This window comes from Sus scrofa, chromosome 10, assembly GCF_054392235.1.
Source record: "Sus scrofa isolate SSC_HxYL_T2T_F1_AM1 chromosome 10, Sscrofa_HxYL_maternal_Yorkshire_Landrace_v2.0, whole genome shotgun sequence".
Taxonomy (NCBI): Eukaryota; Metazoa; Chordata; class Mammalia; order Artiodactyla; family Suidae; genus Sus; species Sus scrofa.
Window position 1 is genome coordinate 90637526 of NC_139392.1, and position 17409 is coordinate 90654934.

Sequence of the window (17409 nt, forward strand, 5' to 3'; positions counted from 1 at the left end):
TTTTTTTCCCCCGACCCTTCCGAGACCCCTGTCTCTTCCTCCAGAAAGGTTCACATCTTCAGAAGACATTTTGTGAGTAGCTTTTGTTTTTAATTTGGGTCAAATCACTTAGGATTTGGGTCTTTTAAGCTAAAGTTTGAACTGACTGACTCTTGGGCCTGGGGCTGCGAGGAACCCACCTTGCTCTCATCCGGAACCACGTGCCCTCTGCAGTGTGGCGTCACCGCGGGACCCAGCGCAGGGCACCCTCAGTGTTGCTCTGGGTGATGGGAGCCAGTACCTTGGACAGTAGCTCGTTCTGGGACCGGCCTTTCCGGGTCCGTGTCTAAGCCTCAGGCGGAGGCCCTGCTGTGGGAAGAGGGGAGACATACCCAGACTTCGTCAATGAGAGGAGCCTGCAGAGGCAGCCTTCTCGAAGGCTTGTTCTTGGCTGCCAGTAGCCACGGGGCGCGTTGCCTTAAGACCGGCTGGAGCTCGAGGCAGCGTTTTCTTGCTGGGGGGCAGCTCGGGTCCCGTGGCGTGCGACCCCCTGGCAGCTTCACTTCCTAGAAAATCTGTTATCTGATGACTTTAAGAGACTCAGGGTCATTTGTGGAGCCCAAGAGATAAGGGGTAGCGGCCATGAGTCGAACAGCTTGAAATGAAAGTGGCTTCGACAGCTTTAGAGGGAATCGCCTGTCAAAAACCGCGTGTCTGTGTGGAAGACATTTATTGCACACGCAAACGGTGCTTGTCTTAAACGGGGAGAAAACACAGGTCTTGGTAAACCCTCGGAATTTTCCCAAAGGGAAGAATACCTCCAGTTCTTTCTTTACCCTAAAGGGAATTTACCAAAGGATCACTTTCCTTTGTAGGGAGTGGATTTGAGTGTGAAGCAAAAAGTCAATTTGGTCTTTACTGAAAATGTAAAGTTATGCAAAGACGCCCCAGAACTTGAACGGTAGAGATCACACATCTGAACATCCTCTCGCGTGACCCTCACCGAGGGGCGAGATGACCCGTGAGGACCAGGGCGAGAGGGATGGAGGGAGAGTTTATCAGCTGGGGGTCAGGAATCGAGCAGGAACCTGAGTGTTAACATCTGGAAAATAAGTAATTCCAGTGAAGTTTGTGCACGTCTTGAGCAAAAATAATGACAAAACGATCGCAAGCTGGAGTTCCTGTTTCGGCTCAGTGGGCTAAGAACCTGACATAGTCTCCCTGAGGATATGGGTTCGATCCCTGGCCTGAGTGGGTTAAGGATCCGGTGTCGCTGCAAGCTGCAGAATTGGTTACAGACGAGGCTCGGATCCGGCGTCGCATGGACTGTGGCGTAGGCGTCAGCTGCAGCTCAGATTTGCCCCCTTGCCCGGGAACTTCCATAAGCCGCAGGTGCAGCTTTAGAAAGAAAAAAAAAAAAAAAATACATCGAAAGGTAAGTCTTGGGGGATAAATGTCGTCTTTGTGAGATGAATTCATTTTCATCTGTCGATTTCCTCCCTGCGTGGCTCGGGGCAGGGTAAGCCCGGATGTAAAAGGTTAGTTATTATCATGTTCATTTTTATCGCTGCTGGCATTGCCGGACGGTGGGAGAGCGGAAGAACCTGGGTCCCTTGCATGTGGGTGGAGGATGCAGGGTGGCCTGGGTGTGGATGAAAAGATGAGCGGAAAACCCTTGCATCCAGCACAGGGCACGGGGGTTTGCTGGGCCCTTACCCTGTGAAAGGAGAAACGGCTCCGTTTGGGAGGCCCAGGCTGCGAGGGCTGCTGATCTAGAAAGGGTTGCAAGAGAGCCCTTGAAATGAGCTGAAAGTGAATGATTGTGATCCTGGGTGTGAAAGACTGCGAGCTGCCCTCCTCCTCCTGGGGCCTCTCGGGAGGGGTGTCTGGGACCCAGGACAGGGCTGTGGGGCAGTGGGGCGCTGGGCCTTCGGATAGAGGAAGAGCACGTCCTGGCAAAGGAAGCTTTTCCCAGGAAGGGGATTGGCCCCCTTTGGATCTTTGGGCTTCGTAACCGCAGTTTGGAACAGATGGAACCCGTGTGCTTAATAGGACCCTTGATGGCGTGTCACCCGCGTTCCCACAAGCCTCATTCAGATGAGAAATACAGCCGCTCCATCGCACCATCAGTGTGCACGCCACGTCCACGGACACTGAGTCTGGGCGCAGTTTATCAGTGAAAAGACGGGGACGGCTTTGTCGCTTTTCATGGGGCTCAGTCTCATTGGTTAGAGGAAGTCTCTGCACGTTGCATCTGTCAACGGTGGGATCTAAGGCCGTGCTGTCTGTCTCGAACATTTTTCAGCTGAGCTCTTCCAGATCCTCCATTTCTGTTCCTCTCTCTTCATCCCCTTTCTCCTTAGAGCTCAGCTTTCGTCCATCGTTGTGCGAAAAGACACTCCCACCAGCTCCTCTTACTGCCGAACCTTTTGCTTCGAACCTTCTCCTAAGTGGGTTGCGTCTGTCCTTGGCTTGTTTGGCAATGTCCTGTGTGAATTTCCTTGGTCATTTCGTTTCCTGATCCTTCTTGACCTCCGATTTCCAGCCATCCTTCCCTTTTCTGCCTAATGGCACCACCCTTTTAATTTGCTGACGGAACAGAAGACAGAATAAAATCCCCGAGCCCCCCAGGATGGCTTGAGGAGGGGCGACACGCCTCTGCCTTTCTGACGCCTGAGCGTGTATTCTTTCCTCCTTGGCCAGGGTACCATTCTTGTCTTCAGCTCCGTTTATTTGGAAAACGCTTCTAATGAGCCAAGAATTGCTCTTGTGTTCAGATAAGGGCTCTCGCTAAGTCTAGTGTAAAGGAATTAGCCAGGAATAAAGGGGAACATAATTATCTAGGAAAACAGGCTTTTAGGGATCCATGAACATATTCTATACTCTCTTATTATTTCAAAGCCGTTTTTCGTTGACAAGTGATTAAGACTTTAAGACACTGTTCGCACCGAGTTAACATGGATTGAATTGTGTTACTGTCGCCAGGGTGTGTGTATGTTTGCCTGATGTTTCACAGTAGCAGGTGAAAGAATCATTAAAGAAGTGTTTGTCCTCACTTTGAGGGCTTTTTTTTTTTTGTCCTTTTTAGTGACTGAGTGTGCTGGGAAGCCGTGGTTATGTCTCCCTCCGTAAGGCATCGTCAGCACGGATGGTTCAAGTACGGGGACAGCAGCTGAAACAATCACGGCAGAGGGTTGTGGCGCAGAATCGATGGCCTGTCGCTTTAGGGGTTAACCTTTCGTTATGTTACGACGCCGAGAATGTGGAATCTTGATGTAAAAGGCATCCTTTCCCTTTTTAAAAATTTTTATTTTTTTATTTGCGTATAGTTGATTTACAGTGTTGTGCCAATTTCTGCTATACAGCAAAGTGACCCAGTCATGCATATGTAAACATTCTCTTTCTTGTATTATCTTCCATCATGTTCTGTCCCAAGAGATTAGATACAGTTCCCTGTGCTGTGCAGTGGGACTTCATTGCTTACCCATCAAAATGTAACAGTTTGCATCTACTGACCCCAAACTCCCAGCCCGTCCCACTCCCTCCTGCCACCCCTTGGCAACCACAAGTCTGTTCTCTGTGTCTGTGAGCCTGTTTCTTTTCTGTAGGTAGGTTCATTTGTGCCATATTTTAGATTCCACATAAAAGTGATATCAGATGGTATTTGTCTTTCTCTTTCTGACTGACTTCACTTAGTACGAGAGTCTCTAGTTCCATCCGTGTTGCTGCAAATGGCACTATTTCGTTCTTTTGTATGGCCGAGTAGTATTCCATTGTATGTACATACCACCTCTTAACCCACCCATCTGTCAGTGGACAGCTAGGTTGTTGGCATGCCTTGGCTGCCGTGAACAGTGCTGCCATGAACAATGGTGTGCATGTTTCTTTGAATTGTAGTTTTGTCCGGATATATGCCCAGGAGCGGGATTGCTGGCTCCTATGGTAGTCCCGTATTCAGTTTTCTGAGGAACCTCTGTCCTGTTTTCCATAGCGATGGTACCAAAAGCTGTCATTTCTGATTAGGATCGGATTTTAGCTTGTTTATGGGACACGACGAATCCTGAACAGCCGTTCGGGATGGATTCTTTTTCTAAGCTAATATGACCTGTTCTTTGCTGTTTGTATCTGTTTTCCCGAATATGCTTAAGGCTGTTACTTTTTTGAGAATGAGAAGGTATTTATTTGAAATTTCCCTTGTGACGGCTGCAGGTTCTTCATAGGTTCTAACACCAGAAGCATGTGACAGTGGGACCACCAGATGCTCACCAAGCTGTGTGTGTGTCACGCCTCCGAAGACACTGGGAAGGAGTTGGATTGCAAGGCATTCGGTCTGGCCTTTCCCCCCTTGTTTTCTGACTTTTTAATTGTAAAATGGGTATGGAGTTTCCGTCATGGCGCAGTGGTTAATGAATCTGACTAGGAACCATGAAGTTGCGGGTTCGACCCCTGGCCTTGCTCAGTGGGTTAACGATCCGGCATTGCCGAGAGCTGTGGTGTAGGTCGCAGATGCAGCTCGGATCTGGAGTTGCTGGAGTTGCTGTGGCTGTGGTGCAGGCCGGCGGCTACAGTTCCCATTCGACCCCTAGCCTGGGAACCTCCATATGCTGCGGGAGCGGCCTTAGAAAAGGCAAAAAGACACACACACACAAAATGTAAAATGGATATAACATAAAATTTACCATTTTGGCTGTTGTTAAGTGGACAGTCTGCTGGCATTAACATTACACTATGGGGCAGCCATCATCCCCATCCGTTTCCAGAACTTTCTCATCCTTCCAGTCTGGACCTCTGTCTCCAGGACACACTGACTCCCCCCTCCCCCAGCCCCTCCCCCACCCTTCTGCTGTCTGTCTCTAGGAATTCGACGACTCCAGGTAAGCGTCCGGTTCTGCTACACTTTGTCCAAATCGCTGATAGACTGTTTTCTTTTGCACGTCGGAAAACAGCTCCGTGAACCGCGGGGCCTCCTCTCACCTCCACAGCTTCTGTCCAGTCATAGTGACACCTCGGCTGACTTCTCGTTTTCATTTCTGCGCTTACCTCCCCGGGGAGGGTCCCTGGCGGCAGGTTCTAGATACTGCTTCTTGGATTCCTGGTCCTTCAGAGCGTCTGTGATGCAGGGCCAGGCTCGGCAGCGTGGTGAGCAAATGAAGCCGAATCCCATAGGGACCTAGGAGCGCTCGCTTTGCAGTTTCCATTGGTGGAAAGCAGTGAGAAAAGAAGCGAGTGCTTTAGGCCAAGTGGCATCCGCCGTAGTATTGAGCTCAGGTAGGGGCTCTGGGCATCCTTTCGTCCTGCCACTGATGCAATGATGCTTTAATGGCCTCTTGGTATTGGTTATGGGTCACGCTTTTCATTGGCAGCCTGGTTTTTGGGTGTGTGTGTGATGGGGGCGGCCTGGTTTTCGGGTCCGAGTGTGAGGGGGGAGCCTCAGGAAGATGCTGCTCTGGTCCTGCCTCCGGGTTGTCCTGGTGCTGCAGGTAACCCTCCGATCCTGCTGTGGCTGCGTGAAGACAGGGAGCAGCAATTCCAAAGAGAAGTTGTGTTCGCTGCGAGAGGGCGCTGATGCCGCTGCAGCTACTTTGAACCCGTGAGGCCGCAGAGAGCCCCCTCCGTGTGGGGCTGAAGTCAGGCGTCGGGCTGGGTTTTGGTGGTGGTGTTGCCGGCGGTTGGGAGGGGACCGCCGGGCGTTCCCTGCGAGTCTGCGGCGCTGGTGCCCCTTGCCGCGGGGATGGGACAGCGACGTGCTGGGCCGGCTGGCAAACACACTGGGTTTGGTTCTTGCGGCAGGTCAGGATGTGGCTCCCGTGGCCGACGGGTCCAGGAATCATTGCCTGAAGCAAACTGCGTGCGCTCGGGGTCCGAGGCTAACAGGGTAGAGTGAGGCTCGGGCGGTTTGGGACCAGTAGGCAGAATAACTGCAGCGGGTTTTCCCAGCGGGGCGGTGAGATCCGAGGAGTCCTTTTGATCAGAGCTTCCCGGCCTTGAGCCGTGCTGGTTCCAGCACTCACTGCTCTCCTGCCGCGGCTTCCATAACCCAGGGCCTCCGGCTGCCCGTCTTAAGAAAGGTGAGATGTTTTAAAAAAGAGGGGAAGGAAGGAAAGAAAGGAAGGCTGGGGGTGGGGGGACATAGCTTTTTCTCCCATTGTGGAGAAGGTTCTAGAAGTGGAGGGGCTCTCTGCAGTATGCATGCAGCATGCGGTTTCCACGTGTCCCTTTCGCCAGAGATGTTCACAGGGTATCACAGCCCCCAAGGACATTCTCATCCCAGGGGACCCTAAACTCTGCCCTTTGGCCCCTGCTTGACACAAGTCTCAGAGCTACCTTCATTCAACAGGTGTTTCATAGGGACAGCTGTGTGCCAGGCGGTGCAGCAGCCTTTTAAGGTCACTGGGCTCGAATGTGGATACAGGATTTGCTGTCTTCATGTGGGGCCAGTCTTTCTCGTCTCCTGAAGTGGAGAACAGCGTCCCAAAGCTGACCTATGACCAGTAAAAGTGCTTTCTCTTGGACTCACCGCGTGCTGTCTCTTTGGCTCATTCTGAGTTATTTATTGAGGCGTCCAGTGCCTCAGGGTGACACAGAGCTGGGGAGGGACCACTGGGATCCTCCCGTCTCCTTGTGTGTTTGTGTCTGCATCTGTGTCACGGACCGTCGCAAATATCCAGGCTGGCATGCCGCAGTTATTTTTCCCAAGGGACATGAAAGCAAATGGACCGGTAGCTTGTTTTTCTGCTGGACTTGTTTTCATAAAAGCAGTTTTAGGAGTTCCCTGGTGGCTCCGTGGATTAAGGAGCCGCTGTTGTCCTTGCTGTGGCACGGGTTGCTGCTGTGGTGCAGGTTCACTTCCTGGCCTGGGGACTTCTGCATGCGGTGGGTGTGGCCAATACAATAGAATAGTAAAAGCATTTTTATAAGTGGGGGGCAGGGAGTGAAAGGTGTTAAACTTTCTTAAACATTGGTTCTCGTAGGAGGTTGAATAAGTGCATGTTAGCTTAATTTAAAAAGTGAATTTACTTCATAATGCCACCCTTTTTCTATCCCTCCCCACCAGTTAAAGGAAACCATTAAAGGATAAGCATACAGGGGTGGGGGGCGTGGGAGGTACGAAGTATTAGTTGTAAAATAGGCTGTAAGGATATATGGTGCAACACAGGGAATATGGCCAATATTTTATAATAACTATTAATGGAGTATAACCTTTAAAATTGTGAATCCCCATATCGTGCTCCTGTAACACGTAATATTATCGTACAACAGCCACGACAGAGGGATAAGCGTACCTAGTAGGGGGTTCATTGATATCGAATCGAACTGTTTTAAACTTCTTCCATCTTGCAGTGCCTTTGGGTAAAACTGCTTGTCTTAGGGTTCTCCAGAGAAATGATTCCCAAGGATCGGTAGAGGTAGGTAGATGGATCCATCGATGTAAGAGAGGTATTGTTTTAAGAACCGGCTCTTCAGACGTGGAGGCAGAGAAGTGCCATGACCTGCGAGGTGTGCTGGAGACCCCCGGGCACTGCTGTGCTCTCATCGGTCCAAGTCCGGGGGCCTGAGGACAGGGCAGCTGGTGGTGTAAATCCCGGCCTGAGTCTCAGGGCCGGGAACCAGGAGCCTGATGCCCAAGGGCACACGGCCAGGCACAGAGTCATTCCTTCTTTTGCCGTCTTTTTGTTTGCTTCCGGCCTCAGGGGACTGGATGCTGTCCCCTGCCTGATTGAGGTCATTGTCTTTCTGAGGGCATCAGTTCCAGCGCCAGTTTCTTCTGGAAACAGCCCCCAGACACACCCAGAAATAGCGTTTTGCCGGCTGTCTAGATACCAGCCTCTTGGCGTCTTGCCTGATGAGGGTTTTGTAGCATCTTTCTCCCGTGCTGGAACCTCAGTGCCGTCTCAGCTACGCTCCCTGACCGCATTCAGGTGTGTTCGTTGGGAAAAGTTGAAAGAAACAGCGTAGGCCAGCCGTCACAGCTGGGCACGCCTGCAGTCAGAGCACAAACCTGCAGGGCCCATCGGTCGTTAGAATTCATCCGGGTGGCTTCCGTAGAGACCTGTCCTCTTAGAGGCGGCGTGGGTTTCAGGTCACCTGTCCTTCCTGGAGTAACTCTTCTGCTTTATTTTGGGTCAAGATTGCGTGTGGGTTAGACGTGGAGCAGAGGCCAGGCTTCCTTAGCTCTGTGAATTCGTCTGTGAAGCAGGAGCCTTGGGCTGGATCCGAAGTTCTGTGTCGGCCACAGGAGGGGGCGGCGAGGGGTAGAGGAGCGACCTTGCGGAAAGACACCGCTGAGACTCAGGTGCGGATGGGTGGAGTGGGGGGCGTGAGGGCCACGCCGCTTGGAAACCCTCTCCCTGGAAAGTCACTTGGTTCGCCGACCCCTCTCGGGAAGAAGACGTCATTCTGTGTCTCCAGGGTGAGGGTCTGTAGGATGTGTACTTTTTTTTTTTTTTCTTTTTAGGGCCACACCTGCGGCGTATGGAAATTCTGTTAAGGGGTCTAAATGGAGCTCCAGCTGCTGGCCTGCACCACAGCCAGAGGCACGCGGGATCTGAGCCACGTCTGCAGCCTACACGGAGCGAGGCCAGGGATGGATACTGGTCGGGTTTGCTACCGCCGAGCCATGGTGGGAGCCGTGTGCACCAATACTGGGAGTAGCTCTGCTCATGGTTGCCCCAAATATCTGTTAAGAAGCGGCTGGATGGCCAGAGTGCGGTCCATCTGTGTAATGGGGTATATTGCTCAGCCTTAAAGCAGGATGGACTCTCGCTAAGCGCAGCCACCGGGAGTAATCTCCAAGGCTGGGCGGAAGGGTGAGCCTCCGAAGGCTGTGCCCTGTTGGAGTCCGTGGGTCTGAAATCTTTCAAAGGCACGCTGTGCTGATGGAGAAGAGCCCTCTGGGCGGGGCTGTGGCTGGAGGCAGGGTGTGACCATGACGGGACACGGGAAGGACCTTTGTGGGGGGTGATGACCCGTCCGGAATCCTGACTGTGGCAGTGACAGTTCACACCCACAGCTGTGTGAAAGTTCCTGCAAGGGCATGCCCCTGAAAGGCCAATTTTGCCTTGTAATAATAGAAAAAAATGCAAAAAGCCGATAGCCTCGCTTCTTGTGTTGGTGCCGGAGAGGCACGTGGGGCAGAGCTGCTTGCGGGGAGACCTGGCATCTTCCCGGCGGCTGGTGGTCCAAGCTGAGGGTGGTGAACGGGGGCCCCCGGTTAGTGCAGGATCGCAGGGAGGTGACGCTTCCTTTCGGGGTGGCGTTCCCAAGAATGTCTCCGTGTGATCATTCTCCTCCTCTGATTTTACGGAGGAAATGCACGGAGAGATAGGAAATCTCCTCCCTTTTCCCCCCCAAGGGAATTCGATTTGGGTTTAAGGGCACATTTGGGGAAAGAGCGATTCTTTGGGGACCAGACTTGACGTGATTGTCAAGAGTGGGGAGGACGCGAGATGTTCATTTCTTGGGGCACTCGGTGGAGATTTAACTACGCGATTCAAAACCAAGGCTAATCAGAGCCACACAATTAAATGACCACGCGCTGCTTAGAAGCTTAAAGGGTAAACTGGGTAGTGTGTGTGATTGGAAGACAGGTTTATTTCGAGACAATGCAGACGGTTCTCGCTGGTATTGAGACTAACGGTCATATTTACCCAGGATGTCACAGGTGCCCTGGCTCTAACAAGCGGTTGCTGCCGGAGCCGATTTCGGGAGGGGAGAGCGGATGCCTTTGAACAGGCCAGGTCCGCAACTCCTGGGGTGGCCTGTTGCCTCTCGGGAGGATATGGGAGTGAGGGGCCTCGATGGGGACGTGCTGCTGTGTTTTTGGAGGCCGGAACTATTATAGATGCTCAGTGCCCTGCAGCACACGGGACAGCCCTGGACAATGAAGAATGTTCCATGGTCTCGGAACACCCGCTGGACATGAAAGTGAAGCATGGATGTAGTTAGCGGAGCCTGGACCCTAGTCATTTTTCTATAGTTTGTATAATTTTCAAGGACTCTGAATTTCCTCTCCCTCCCCTCCCCCCCACTTTTTTCTTTCTTTTATGGCTGTACCTGCAGCATATGGAAATTCCTGAGCTAGGGATCAAATTGGAGCTGCAGCTGCTGGCCGACGCCACAGCCACAGCCACAGCAGCTCTGAGCCACATCCGTGACCTACACTGCAGCTTGTGGCCATGTCGGATCTTTAACTCACCGAGCGAGGCCAGGGATCGAACCCACATTCTTTCGGACACCATGTCAGGGGCTTAACCCACGGAGCCACAGTGGGAACTCCAGCTGTCTGAATTTTTTAGGAATGCGACTACCTGGTCCTTTGAGGGAAGATTGTTGTTATTTTGTTTGGAACCTTAGCAAGAGTCACTGGTTCTGAGAAGGTGGTCTTTGTGCCGATACCCGTGCCTTGGTGATATTTCAGTAACACGCGGCACACTCATTCCTGTGCACCTGCAATGGCTGCGTGCAGGGCCGTCATGTACACATGTGACAGCACACGTGGGTAGACCTGTGCTTCTCTTGAGATGTCACGTAGAAAAGAGTCCGATTAAAACTGTCTTTTTTTAGGTCCTAACTGACATCCTGTAAGTAAGTAAAAGCCAGGGCTCCTTCATCCCACCCCCGGGCAGAGTTGCGCCCGGCATGTACAATCCTGAAACCCACCTTAATTTGGCGGGCATTACTGTCCAGTTATTTTCCTTTTTTGGTCAAGATTAGGGCGTTTTACTGATTTAAAGAAAGTTAATGTGCAGGTTGCGTGACTTCTGGATGTTCTCGCAGGATTGTAAAGGGGACGTTGGAAAAAAGATGAGGTGAGGAGAAGCCACACGTGAGAGAGGTGATAGTCAGGCCCGGAGACCTGGAGCTAACCAACACAGTATTTTCCACCTCCTGCAAGTACAGCTGTATGCGTTCATTTAGTCTCTGCCTGAAAACCTGTGTCTTCCCCACATTGCTGAGTTGAAGTCCTAACCCATAGGGCTATATTTTGGAGGTGGAGCCTCTAAGGAAGAAATTAAGGTTAAATGAGGTCGGGGGCCCTGACCTGATAGGATCAGTGTCCTTATGAGAAGAGGTACCAGAAGGCTCCCTTGCTTTCTGTCTTTGCAAACAAAGAAGAAGTCACAGGAGAAGCCAAGAGAAGAGGCCTCCGAGTGGAACCGACCTTGCAGGCTGGGGAACTTGGGTTGTGTGAGCCCCCAGGCTCTGGCGTGTCGTCATGACAGCGTAGGTGTCTGTTAGTTGGTATAAATCATGGGACGTTGGTGATGCTGAGGGTGGCTGTTCTCTGCCTTCGGGTAAAGGGGTCATTGACCCTGACAAGGAACCCAGGAACCCAGGAACCGAGTCCAGAGAGGTCTTTCCTCCCCCGCCCCTGGGCTGAGGCTGGAGCTCAGTCTGTTGGTTTGGGGGAGTTCCTGCCTGGTCTCTGTCTTCTCTCTTGGTGGCCCTGTCTACTGTCACCTTGTGCGGTCCTTATTCTGTTACTTGTCACCCCTGTGCTATGGCTGCACCGCAGTGTTTAGCAAACCTCCCTTGTCCAATCAGCTGCCTGTGCTGCAGAGGGAACCTCCGCCTGCAAACACACAAAAAATTTGTATTTTCATGTCTGCGGTTATGATCCTGATTCATGCTTAGAGTTGGACAGGCGACCGGTTTAGCAAAGGCCTAAAGGAAACTCAAACGCTGACGAACCTCGTGGAGGAGAAGCGCCCCGTTATCTTTGCAGACAGCTGAGAACCGACGGCACAGCCACAGCCCCGCTGACGCAGGCGGAATCTCACTCCTGGGGTCCTGGGGTCCTGCCGTAGCTGCTTGTCCCTAAACTACTTCTTCTTCGTGTTCGTGGATGTGCTTGGCGGTGACTGTGGATGGAGGCACAGCCTCTGAAATGACGGCACGGAGTTCCGTGGTACGTATGGACTCGGGTTGATGGAGCTGGTTTCTGGATGGATTTTGAGGATATGCAGATCCAGCAATGCCGAGTCTGCAACCTGCACCACAGCTCATGGCAACGCTGGATCCTTAACCCACTGAGCAAGGTCAGGGATCGAACCCACATCCTCATGGACACTGGTCCGGTTCTTAACCCACTGAGCCACAGTGGGGACTCCAAGAGGAGTTTTTTTTTTTTCAGGCGGTTTATGTCGTTCCCTCTCCTGTCACTAGCGGTAGAGGAGCAGGAGCTTGGCAGGGCTGGGAGGCTGGCAAATGGGAATCGGTGGCTCTGATAATGGGGCAGTTTGCATTGACAGAGTCCGTGATTTCACTCTCCCAGCGAAGCTTGGCATTGGGGGTTAGCGTGAGATAGTAAAACATGTGGACTTTGGGGCCAGAAAGACCCAGCCTTCAATCCCTGCCTTAGCGTCCCCCCCAGATTGAGTGGATTCCAAGTTAGATGCCAAAAGCTTCGTTTTCTTCATCTGAAAAATGAGGGTGATATTACTTAATGCTCCAGGATGGTGGCGAGAGGGAAGAGAAATGCCATATGTGTACTTTTTTTTTCTTTAATGTTTTGATGAGGACTGGTCTGGCTTTAACGATCGTACGTGGAGGTCGAGCAGAGGCAAGTTCGTACGTGGGACAGAGGCCTGTTCGCGACAGGCCCTGCCTGCGAGGCTCAGAGGCCTGGCCCTTTTCGTGGAGGCAGTGGGGAGCCACGTGGTTGATGGCTCCGAGTCCCAGTATGTCACCGCCCAACAACAGCAGCAGCTCCATGTATTGTAAGGGACCCGGCTGTCAGCACGTGTGACCCCTGCTTTCCTCCGGGCAGTGTATCTCTCTTCCTGGAGTAGAATAGGCCCGAGAGGACTCTCCAGGGGCAAAAAATAAAATCGAAGGCAAGCAGGTCTCCCTCACTGAGCAGCAGCCTTTGTGCCTTGGTTCTCTCGTGATCGGTTGTCTGAATGGGCGCAGGCGCTGCAGCCCAGAGGATCATGCACTCGTTTCGGTTATACCGCAGGGCAGGATGTTCGAGGATACTTACAGAAGTGATTTCACATCCTTTGAGGAGGAACTCAAAAAAAAAAAAAGTGAGCCATGAATTATTTTTAAAGCGTCAGCAGCTGTACACTGAGGCATCTAGTTTGATAAGAAAGGAAAACAAGTTCGGTGCGTTTCAATTGCCTCCGCTGTGTGACAGCATATTAAACTAATGAGGACGATTCATCTTGCCAGCCTGGGGCCAGCCTGTGCTTGTCAGGCTTGCTTTCTCTCTTTTCTCTCTGGCTGCACCTAGTGGAATTCCTGTAGTTTCTATATTGCAAAAAAAGATGCAGCAACAGCCACACGAAACAAAACTTCAGGAGTTCCCGTTGTGGCTTGGGGGGAGAAGAACCTGACACCGTGTCCGTGAGGATATAGTTTCAGTCCTGAGCTCGCTTCGTGCTTGAAGGGTCCAGTGTTTCTGCTCTGCGACATAGGTCTCAGCTGGAGCTCTGATGTGACCCCTAGCCTGGGAACTTCCAGATGACATGGGTGCAGCCCTAAAAAACCAAACAAGCAAAAAAAAAAAACCTCCTAAAAACTTCAGGATGTACCATAACCAGATATTTGTGATGCTTGGGATTCTTAAGCTATCTAGAAACAAGTTTAGCTTCCTGGAGCATGTTATGTTTTTCCCCAAGTTCAAGGTCAAATGAAGAAATGGTTCAAGTTTCCAAAATGGTTCGAGTTCTCTTTGGGACATCACGGGCAGCATTGTGACATTGTTCAATTTTGGATTTATCTCACCTGAACCAGCACAAATAGTGCTTTTGCAGATACAGGGAAATGATTGCTGCTCGCTTTTGAAGAAAGGCAGCTTGAATAGTGTCTAGCTCTCACTCTTATCCTGGGATGACTGTGAGCTTGATGATTTGGGGGTTAGTAAGATCTTTACAAGCAGACTTAAATGTTTTTTGCTCGCATATTGATTACTGTGCCTCCAAATTCTGAGACACCTGGTTTTGAGGATGGTTTCACACATGGAAATCAATAAATGGGATATGTCACGCCGATAGAATGAAAGATTATAGGATCATCTCATTAGATACAGAAAATACATTTGACCAAACATAGCATCCTTTTGTGATTAGTGCCCAACCAATTGGGTTATAGTAGGAACATCTCTCAATCTCATAAAGACCTTGTATGACACACCCACAGCCAGCATCCTACTCAGTGCGAAAGACTGAAATCTTTTCCTTTGCCATCAGTTATAAGACAAGGACGCCCGCTCTCACCCTGTCCATTCAGCGTCCTAGAAATCCTGGCCAGAGCAATCAGACAAGAAAAGGAAATAAAAGGCAAATAAATAGGAAGGGAAGAAGTGAAAGTATGTTTGTTTACAGATGGCATGATATCACATGTAGAAGAGCCTAAAAGCTCCACCCACAAAGCGCTAGAACTAATCAGTAAATTCAGTAAAGGCACGAGATGTAAAGTCAGCGAACAGAAGCCAGTTGTGTGTTGTCCACCGACAACAGAACATTTGAAGAAGAAAAAAAGGAAACAATCCTGCCCACAGTAGCATCCGAAGCAATGACCTCGAAAGAAATCGAACCAAGGAGGTGGAAGAGCCGTGCACTGGAAACGATGGATTTTGATGAAAGGAACTGAAGACGGCAAATGGAAAGATGCCAGGCTCAGGGATGAGAAGAATTAATGTGGTTACAAGGTTCCCATCACCCAAGGCCGCGGCAAGATTCACTGAGGCGGGCACAGCTGTAGCGTTAACGGTGTTTTTCTGTGCGTGTGGTTAATAAATCCGCTGGGTATGTTCTCTGCCTCCCACCTCCTCTCTGATTTTGTCTTCGAGGATGCATCTTTCTCACTGCCTTGCTGGGTGGTTCAGCTCCTTCACCATGCTACAGGCAGGCCGTGTTCATTTGTACCCCAGGGCCTTTGCACCTCCTTCTATCTTCTTACCTCCCCCACCCCCCGTAATTGCAAGGCTCACTCTCACTTCAAGTCTTTGAGAAAATGTCACTTTTTCAAACAAGCCCTTCCTCCCAGTATAAGAATCTGGCCCACCACACTGGCAGGCGTCTTTCTTTTTTTTTGGCATTTATCATGGTCTGACATGCAGCATATGTGCTAGCTGGTTGCTCCTTTCTCCCAGCCCACAGTTTTGCTCACTGCAGTTCCCTCAGCCTCTAGGCTCTGTGTTTACTGAAAAAAAGATCGACTAGATAGCTTTGGGTTGCTAAGTCACATTAATGCTCAAGACATATTTAACAGAGCCAGTGTGTTAAACTTCTCTTCATGAAAAGTAAATGGTGTTTAGCTCGTCCAAGTCATAAAATTCACAACGGAGCCAGCATTCCTGCTTAAAGCGTGAGAACTTGGCCCCAGATATCCTGGAGATTCAGGTGTTCTTTGTGGGTGAAAAAAACCCATACTTTAAGAAGTGTAGCACAGGGAACTGTATTCAGTATCCTGAGATAGAAGTTCCCGTTGTGGCTCAGTGGGTTAAGAATCTGACTAGTATCCATGAGGATGCAGGTTCAACCCCTGGCCTTGCTCAGTGGGTTAAGGATCCGCCGTTGTTGTGAGCTATAGTGTAGGTCGCAGACGTGGCTCAGATCCTGCATTGCTGTGGCTGTGGTGTAGGCCGGTGGCTGCAGCTCTGATTTGACCCCTAGCCTGGGAACTTCCATAGGCTGCAGGTGCGGCCCTGACAACACCAACAACAAATCCTGAGATAAACCGTGATGGCAAAGAAAAAAGAATGTATGTTTGTGTGTGTGTGTGTGTGTGTGTGTGTGTATCTGAATCACTTTCCTGTCCAGCAGAAATTAGTACAATGGGATAAATCAACTGTACTTCAATTAAAAAAAAAGAAAAAATGTGAAAAGCACAGACACGTGTGTAATAGCTAAAGAGATATATCGTGGACCTGTGGTTTTAGAATATGTTGTGAGGATGTGATTTGGGGGGGTCGCGTATCTGGAAGAGCTTCCTAGGTGGAATATCAGGAAGCAAGGTGGAGAAACCCCGGGTTCCGGGCAGAGCAGATCAGTGAAAAGAGGCAAGAGCTTCCTTACACAATGCCCCTGCACCCCGTGAACACAGCCGTGTCTTCTGAGTTAGCCAGCCTTTGAGGGTTAGACCCACCTGTAGCAGCACCACATATACCTATGCTCAACGCCAGGTCCCCAACCCGCTGAGCCACCAGGGAGCTCGTGCTGAAATGTTTTCATCTAATCAGTATCCGTTATACGTCTCAGAAGCCCTGGCTTTTCTTAAAATGATGCCTGTCCTTGTAATATTTCGTTGTGGATCGTCTTCAGTTGTGCCTGGGTCTGGGGCCTCGCCCGTCTCCACTTTCCCGTCCGTCCTAGGACAGCAGGCGGCAGTCAAGCTCACCAGGCGGCTCTGTGCCTCTCCTTGTGGATGTGCTAGAATTGGGAACCACTTCTGGGGTGTAAGGTCGGTATGTGAAGTAACATTTTTCTTAGGCGGGTGAGTTGCCGGGAGGAGCTGACTCGGACCTTGTACCTCTTCCTCTGTGGACGCGGTCGACTTGGCCATTAAATAAATGGCAGTAGGGCTGATGGGCACAGTGGGTGTCTAAGGATGGGGCCCCATGCCTGTACCCGGAGGCCCTCGTTCCTTTAAACTCTCCCCTGATACGGTGTTGGCAGCTGCACTCTGTGTCTGTTTGGCCCCATCGGCCAGACCTCAGTGTATCGCACGCAGTCTGAAGGTTCTGGAAGGGCTGGTGTTTTCGGATTACTGGGTCGTGAGTTCTACTTACTTTGCTCCCACAGGGCAGGGCAGCTTTTTGGTGTAAAGGCTCGCGGCCATGGCCGTTCCTTGGCGTGCTTTCTCTCATCGCCTTTGGTTTTGAAAGGGTTAATTTTTGGAAGGGGCCACATCTGTATTCCGCAGCATTGGCCGCGAGCGGTTAAACGGTCTATACCATGGATATAGACCTCAGGGCTCTGTATTCTTAGCCATTGGAGTACAGCTTTGCGAGCCGCGGTTTTCAGAGAAAGGCTGGGGAGGTTTCAGAATCGGGGGCCCGAGACCGTTCCCTTCCAGGCGGCCTCTCGATTGGACCCCCAACAGCAGAGACTCTCCCCACCCCAAACTCACATGGCCAGGTCCTACTTAGAATATGGATACTGAATAATCTGAGAACGGAAGAGATGAGGGGAGGGCCTGATACCTGCCTGCTTCTTCCCAGAGGAGGAGGAAAAGTTCTCTGAGCACGAAGGCTCGACTTTGGACCAACGGGTAGCAGTGTGGGGAGCCCATCTGGGGGCCGTGCAGGGAGAGAGAGGTGTTTAGTGCCTAAAAGGAACACAGGCTGTCGGTTTTCAGTTACCCTGACTGTGGAAGTGGAGGCTGGATCATCGGGCGGAGGTGTCGCGTGGGTGGCTGATCTGGTGGTCGACGAGGGGCTCGGGGACTGTTTTGATTGCACTCAGTACACACACAGCACAAGTG

The 17409-nt window shown here is 51.1% G+C and overlaps 1 protein-coding gene across 5 annotated transcripts in view; it reads left to right on the plus strand.

The window, feature by feature from the left end:
• Positions 1-17409, plus strand: part of SFMBT2 (Scm like with four mbt domains 2) — a 193387-nt gene that overhangs the window by 55717 nt on the left and 120261 nt on the right. The window lies entirely within an intron of this gene.